General features: G+C 40.9%; 1 pseudogene across 1 annotated transcript; it reads right to left on the bottom strand.

Moving 5' to 3' along the window:
- Window positions 1-1,398: 1,398 nt before the first annotated feature.
- Window positions 1,399-3,159, bottom strand: LOC112606484 (annotated as a pseudogene). Its single transcript, XR_003115640.1, has one exon. The product of XR_003115640.1 is annotated as a perilipin-2 pseudogene (transcript).
- Between the last annotated feature and the right edge of the window lie 5,188 nt (window positions 3,160-8,347).

Raw genomic sequence — 8,347 nt, 5'->3', positions numbered from 1 at the left:
GTGCAAAGGGATATTCAGAAGCTCTTTGAGTCTTACGGTGAGAAAGAAATATGTTCAGATAGAAACTGGAGAGAAACTTTCCGAGGAACTGCTTTGTGACATGTGCATTTTACTCACAGTATTGTACGTCTCTTCTCATACAACATTGGGGAAACCCATTTGGAGAACAAGGTACCAAGGCATGTCTGAGAGCATATTGACGCCTATGGTGAAAAGAGAAAGAGCCTCATACAAAAACTGGAAAGAAGCTTTCTATGAAACTGCTCTGTGCTATGTTTATTCATCTCACATAGATAAAGCTTTCTTTACATTACGCAGCTTGCAAACTCTGTCATGGATGGATCTCAAAGGGACATTCGGGAGAACATTCTGGACTACAGTGAAAAGAGAAATATCTTCAGATAAAAACTGGAAAGAAGTTTTCGGAGAGTCTGCTTTTTTTCTATGTTTATTCATCTCACATAGATAAAGCTTTCTTTACATTACGCAGCTTGGAAACTCCGTCATGGATGGATCCGCGAAGGGATATTCGGGATCACATTTGGGTCTATGGTGAAAAAGTAAATATCGTCAGATAAAAACTGGAGAGAAGCTTTCAGAGAAACTGCTTGGTGATGTTTACATTCCACTCAGGGAGTTGTAACTTTCTTCTCATAAGGCACTGTTTGAACACTGTTCCTATAAAACTAAAACAGTGATATTAGCAGTCTGTCTTTGAAGATTCTTCAAAGGGATATTAAGTGACAACCAGATGCCTGTGGCGAGCAAGGAAATGTCTTCTGTTGAAAACTGGAGAGAAGCTTTCTGAGCAACTGCTTTGTAATGTGTGGATTTATCTCATAGAATTAAATCATTCTTTGGATTGAGCAGTTTGACATCACTGTTTCTGTGCAATCTGAGAAAGGACATTTGGGAACGCTCTTAAGAATATGCTGAAAAAGAAATACACTGCGATAAAAATCAGAAGGAAGCTTTTGTGAAACTGCTCTGTGTCTTGTGAATTCCCCTTGCACAGTTAAGCTTCTGTTTTCATTGAGCAGTATTCTAACACTATTTTAGTTTTGTCATCTAAGGGATACTTGGGAGTGCTTTGAGGCTTATGGTGAAAATGGAAATATCTTCAGCTAGAAACTGGAGAGAAGATTTCCGAGGAGCTGCTTTGTGACGTGTGCACTCCATTCACAGAGTTATACTTTTCTTCTCATAGAGGAATGGGAAATGCCTTTTGGAGAAAATGTTACCAGGGGACATTCGGGAGTATATGGATGGCTATGGTGAAAAAGGAAATATCCTCAGACATAAACTGGAAAGAAGCTCTCTGTGAAACTGCTTTGTGATAGACATGTTTATTCATTTCACATAGATAAGTCTTTCTTTCCATTACGCATTTTTTTTTCAGATCATACCAGAGCTGACACCAGTTTCTACCCCAGCCCACATGAAGATGTTTTTATTCAATACAAACCGGAACAGAGGCAACACAATGGCCACAGAATGAGAACATAAGTGCACTTGAATTTTTTCTGAGTTCTGGCTATAGGCTCTAACAAGCCTAGCAGTCTTTTCTTACCAGGTGAACAGAATCATCTGCTAACGCCAGAAACTTTAAAGCTCTTAATTCAGCTAGAAACAACTATAATTGAGGGCCTTTTTACTAGCTTCTTGCTTCCCAATTTAGGGTTGCCTAGCAAGTTAATTTCAACATAACAGGTCATCTGCCTGGCCACATCATGCACTAGTGCCAGGGGCAGGTTTAATGAGTTTTGTGCTCAGATCGCTGGGTCTCCTGGCTGCTCTTGTCCATCTCTGCACCTTGGTCCTGAGCATTCTGAGACTCAGTCAGCTGAGGATAAAAGGGACCTACCAGCCAGTTGAAGGGCGTGTTGTTAACAAGATAATCCATCACATCATCTAAAGATTCCTTCATTTTCTGCAGCTGCCCCTTGCTAGAAGTGAGGAGGCTGTCAGACACTTCCTTAAAGGAGGCAGCACTGCGGAACACTGAGTAGATGTCGCCTGCCATCACCCCCATGTGCTTGGCCTGATCTTGGATGTTCTGTGGTACGCCTTGGATGTTGGACAGCAGGTTGTGGCACGTGGTCTGGAGCTGCTGAGTCAGGTTGCGGGCAATTTCAAGAGTACATGACTCAATGTGCTCAGCACAGTGGGACTCATCAGTATCATCGTATCCAATGCTCCTTTTCCACTCCACCCATGAGAGGTAGAGCTTATCCTGAGCATCCTGAATTTTCTGATTGGCACTATGCACATTCTTCCTGGCAAATTCAATCAGGTGAACAGTGGAATGGAGCTGAGAAATGGTCTCTTGGATTTTTTGCTTAGCTTCTTTAACCCTGCTGAGAGCCTGCTGGTAGGCACGGGAGCGAAGCTTGGTAGATAGGGATCCCAGTCTAACATAATAACTTGGCTTCTGAACCAGATCAAATCCTTCAACTTTTTTTGCTTCTTTTTCTAGTTCTTCCTCAGTGAGAGGGAGGTACTGTTCTACCAACAGCTCTGATTTGGTGAGTGCATTTTCTACGCCACTGTTCACGAGCTGCATCATCCGACTCCCCAATACTGTGTTAATGCTGCCACTGACCACAGACTTGGTCTTCTCCACACTGCCAGTCACTGCCCCTTTGGTCTTGTCCATCACCCCTGTGATCGTGCTGGCCACAGAATCCTTGGCGCCAGTCACGGTAGTCGTCACAGCATCTTTTGCCCCAGTCACAGCACCTTTGGCATTGGCAACAATCTGAGTTGATGGCTGATTCAGAATAGGCAGTCTTTCCTCAATCCTGTCTAGCCCCTTACAGGCATAGATATTGGCAACTGCAATTTGCGGCTCTAGCTTCTGGATGATGGGCAGAGCACTGGTCATGGCCACGGAGGTGATGGTCATCACGCCCTTCTCTGCCATCTCACACACAGACTTCAGGTAGGGATATTGGTCCTTTGTACTGAGATAGGCTGAGGACATGAGGTTATACGTGGAGCTCACCAATGGCAGGTTGATCACCCGAGTCACCACACTCGGTTGTGGATCAGCTGCAACAGATGCCATTTTTCTTCCTGGAGAAAGAAATCGACGGACTGCAGCGAAAGGCGGAGAGCAGGCGCGTCCCAAAGGCGACTCCGGCTGCTACCACCCGGTCAAACTCCATTACGCATTTTTAAAACGTCGCCATGGAGAGATTCGTGAAGGGACGTTCAGGAGCACATTCAGGCCTATGGTGAAACAGGAAATATCTTCAGATAAAAAATGGAGAGAAGCTTTCTGAGAAACTGATTTGTGATGCATGCATTCCAATCAGAGAGTTATACCTCCTTTCTCATTAGGCAGTGTTTGAACACTGTGCCTGTGAAACTGAAAACGTGATATTTCGGAGTGCATTGAAGACTATGATGAAAAGTGAAATATCCTCAAATAAATCCCAGAAAGAACTGTTCCAAGAAACAGCTCTCTGATATGTGCATTTATTCACAGAGTTAAAGCTTTGTCTATGTTGCCCAGTTTGGAAACTCTATCTTTGAGGTATCTGTGAAGGGATATTAAGTGGCGCCCGGAGGCTTGTGGTGAGCAAGGAAATGTCTTCCAATGAAAAGTGGAGAGAAGCTTTCTGAGCAACTGCTTTGGGATGTGTGTATTCTTCTCATAGAGTTACACCATTCTTTAGATTGAGCAGTTTGAAATCACTGTTTTTGTGGAATCTGAGGAAGGACATTTGGGAACGATCCTTAGAATACGGAAAAAGAAATATCCTCAGGTAAAATCCAGAAGGAAGCTTTCTGTGAAAATTCTCTGTGTCTTGTGAATTCCTCTTACTCGGTTAAACTTCTCTTTTCATTGAGCAGTTTTCAAACTCTGTTTATGTTTAGCATGCGAAGAGATTTTGGGAATTCTTTGAGGCTTACGGTGAACAAGGAAATATGTTCAGATAGTAACTGGAGAGAAGCTTTCCGAGGAACTGTTTTGTGACGTGTGCATTCCACTAACAGTATTATACCTCTCTTCCCATACAGCATCAAGGATACCCTTTTGGAGAAAAAGGTACCAATTGATATCCAGGGGCATATTGACGTCTATAGTGAAAAAGGATATATCTTCAGATAACAACTGGAAAGAATCTTTCTGTGAATCTGCTTTTTGCTATGTTTATTCATCTCACATAGATAAAGCTTTCTTTACATTATGCAGCTTGGAAACTCTGTCATGGACAGACTTACAAAGGGACATTTGGGAGCACATTCAGGACTATGGTGAAAAAGGAAATATCTTCAGGTAAAAACTAGAATATTTCTGTGAATCTGCTTTTTACTATGTGTATTCATCTCTCATAGGTAAAGCTTTTTTACATTATGCAGCTTGGAAACTCCGTCATGGACGGATCCGCGAAGGGATATTCAGGATCACATTCTGGCCTATGGTGAAAAAGGAATCTTCTTCAGATAGAAACTGGAGAGAAGCTTTCTGAGAAACTGCTTTGTGATGTGTGCATTCCACTCAGGGAGTTATACCTCTTTTCTCATAAGGCAGTGTTTGAACACTGTTCCTGTAAAACTGAAAAAGTGATATTTCGGAGTGCCCTGAAGACTATGGCAAAAAGTGAAATATAATCAAATAAAACCCAGAAAGAAGTGTTCCAAGAAACTGCCCTGTGATATGTGCATTCATTTCACAGAGTTAAAGTTTACTCTACATTGTTCAGTTTGGAAACTCTCTCTTTCAGGAATCTGCGAAGGGATAGTAATTGGCGCCCAGAGACCTGTGATGAGCAAGGAAATACCTTCCGTTGAAAACAGGAGAGAAGCTTTCTGAGCAACTGATTTTTCATGTGTGTATTCATCTCATAGATTTAAGTCATTCTTTGGATTGAGAAGTTTGAAATCACTGTTTCTGTGGAACCTGAGAAAGGACATTTGGGAATGCTATTAATAATATACTGAAAAAGAAATACCCTCCTATAAAAACCAGAATAAAGCTTTCTGCGAAAGTGTTCTGTGTCATGTGAATTCCATTCGCAAAGTTAAGCTTCTCTTTTCATTGAGCAGTATTCTAACACTGTTTTAGTTTATTCTTCTAAGGGATATTCGGGAGTGCTTTGAGGCTTATGGTGAAAATGGAAATATCTTCAAATAGAAACTGGAGAGAAACTTTCCGAGGAGCTGCTTTGTGACGTGTGCATTCCACTCACACAGTTACACTTTTCTTCTCATAGAAGGTTGGGGAATCCCTTTTGGAGAAAAAGCTACCAAGGGACATTCGGGAGTATATGGACGACTATGGTGAAAAAGGAAATATCCTCAGACAAAAACTGGGATGAAGCTTTCTGTGAAACTACTTTGTGATAGATAGGTTTATTCACCTCACATAGACAAAACTTTCTTTCATTATGCAGTTTGAAACTCCATCATAGATGGATTCGTGAAGGGAGATTCGGGAGCACATTCAGTCCCATGGTGAAACAGGAAATATCTTCAGATAAAAACTTTAGAGAAGGTTTCTGAGAAACTGCTTTGTGATATGTGCATTTCACTCAAGAAGTTATACCTCTTTTCTCATAAGGCAGTGTTTGAACACTGTTCCTGTAAATCTGAAAAAGTGATATTTCCCAGCACATTGAAGACTATGGCGAAAAATGCAATATCTTCAAATAAAACCCAGAAAGAAATGTTCCAAGAACCTACTCTTTGATAGGTGCATTCATTTCACAGAGTTAAAGCTTATTGTACATTGCCCAGTTTGGACACTGTCTTTGAGGAATCTTCTAAGGGATATTGAATTGTGCCCGGAGGCCTAGAGTATGAAAGGAAACATCTTCCGATGAAAACTGGAGAGAAGTTTTCTGAGCAACTGCTTTGTGATGAGTGTATTCATCTCATAGAGATAAACCTTTCTTTGGATTGAGCAGTTTGAAATCATTGTCTCTGTGGAATCTGAGGAAGGACATTTGGGAACACTCTTATGAATATGGAGAAAGAAATATCCTCACATAAAAACCAGAAGGAAGCTTTCTGTGAAACTGCTATATGTCATGTGAATTCCTCTCGCTCAGTTAAGCTTCTCTTTTCATTGAGCAGTTTTCTAACACTGTTTAATTTAGTGTGTGAAGGGATATTCGGGAGCACTTTGAGGCTTACGTTGAAAAAGGAAATACGTTCAGAGAGAAACTGGAGAGAAGCTTTCCGAGGAAATGCTTTGTGACGTGTGCATTCCACTTACAGTGTTATACCTCTCTTCTCATACAGCATTGGGGAAACCCTTTTGCATAAAAAGATACCAAGGGATATCCAGAAGCATATTGACGCCTATGGCGAATAGGGAAATAGCCACAGACAAAAACTCAGTAGAAGCTTTTGTGAAACTGCTCTGTGCTATGTGTATTCATCTCACATACAAAAAGCTTCCTTTACATTGCACAGCTTGGAAAATCTGTCATGGACGGATCCGAGACGGACATTATGTGGCACATTCAGGACTATGGTGAAAAAGGAAACCTCTTCAAATGAAAACTCGAAAGAAATTTTATGTGAATCTGCTTTTTGCTACGTTTATTCATCTCATATAGGTAAAGCTTTCTTTACATTAAGCAGCTTAGAAACTCCATCATGGACGGATTCGGGAAGGTACCTTTAGGAGCACTTTCTGGACTATGGTGAAAAAGGAAATATCTTCAGATGAGAACCGGAGAGAAGCTTTCTGAGAAACAGCTTTGTGATGTGGGCATTTCACTCAGGGAGTTATACTTCTTTTCTCATAAGGCAGTGTTTGAACCCTGTTCCTTCAAAACCGAAAAAGTGATATTTCAGAGCGCATTGAAGACTATGGTGAAAAGTGAAATATCCTCATATAACACCTAGAAAGAAGCATTCCAAGAAATTGCTTTCTGATATGTGCATTCATTTCAGAGTTAAAGTTTACTCTACATTGCCCAGTTTGGAAACTCTGTCTTTGAGTATTCTGCGAAGGAATATTAAGTGGTGCCCAGGGGCCTGTGGTGAGCAAGGAAATGTCTTCCATTGAAAACTGGAGAGAAGCTTTCAGGGCAACTGCATTGTGATGTGTGTATTCATCTCATAGAGTTAAATCATTCTTTGGATTGAGCAGTTTCAAATCACTGTTTCTCTGGAACCTGAGAAAGGACTTTTGGGAACACTTTTAGAATATGATGAAAAAGGAATACCCTCAGATAAAAACCAGAAGAAAGCTTTCTGTGAAACTGCTCTGTGTCATGTGAATTCCACTAGCACAGTTAAGCTTCTGCTTTCATTGAGCAGTATTCTAACACTGTTTTTGTTTAGTCTGCAAAGGGATATTCGGGAGCTATTGAGGCTTATGGTGATAACGGAAATATCTTCAGATAAAAACTGGAGATAAGCTTTCTGAGGAGCTGCTTTCTGACTTGTACATTCCATTCAAAGAGTTACAACTTTCTTCTCATTGAGGATTGGGTCATGCCTTTTGGAGAAAAAGCTACCAAGGGACATTCAGGCGTATATGGATGGCTATGGTGAAAAATGAAATATGCTCAGACCAAAACTGGAAAGAAGCTTTCTGTGAAACTGCTTTGTGATACATATGTTTTTTCATCTCACATAGATAAAGCTTTCCGTATATTACGCAGTTGGAAACTCTGTCATGGACGGATCTGCGAAGGAACTTTCGGGTACATATTCAGGCCTATGGTGGAAAAGGAAATATCTTCAGATAAAAACTGGAGAGAAGCTTTCTGAGACACTGCTTTGTGATGTTTGCATTCCACTCAGGGAATTATACCTTTTTCTCATATGGCAGTGTTTGAACACTGTTCCTGTAAAACCGAAAATTGATATTTCAGAGCGCATTGAAGACTATGGCCAAAAGTGAACTATCCTCTAATAAAACACAGAAAGAAGCTTTCCAAGAAACTGCTCTCTGATATGTGCATTCATTTCACAGAGTTAAAGCTTAGTCTACTTGCCCAGTTTGGAAACTCAGTCTTTGAGGAATCTGCAAAGGGATATTGGTGGCTCCCGGAGGCCTGTGGTGAGCAAGGAAATGTCTTCGATAAAAACTGGAGAGAAGCTTTCTAAGCAACTGCTTTGTGTTGTGTGTATTCATCTCATAGAGTTAAACCGTTCTTTGGATTGAGCAGGTTGAAATCACTGTTGATGTAGAATCTGAGGAAGAATATTTGGAAATGCACTTTAGAATATGGAGAAAGAAATATCCTCAAATAAAAACCAGAAGGAAGCTTTCTGTAAAACTGCTGTGTTGTGTGAATTCCTCTCACTCAGCTAAGCTTCTCTTTTCATTGAGCAGTTTTATAACACTGTTTATGTTTAGTGTGCGAAGGGATTTCAG

The sequence above is a fragment of the Theropithecus gelada genome, chromosome 14 (assembly GCF_003255815.1).
Source record: "Theropithecus gelada isolate Dixy chromosome 14, Tgel_1.0, whole genome shotgun sequence".
NCBI classification, from domain to species: Eukaryota; Metazoa; Chordata; class Mammalia; order Primates; family Cercopithecidae; genus Theropithecus; species Theropithecus gelada.
Note: the sequence above shows the minus strand (reverse complement) of the source record. Positions and strands in the feature narration are given on the sequence as shown.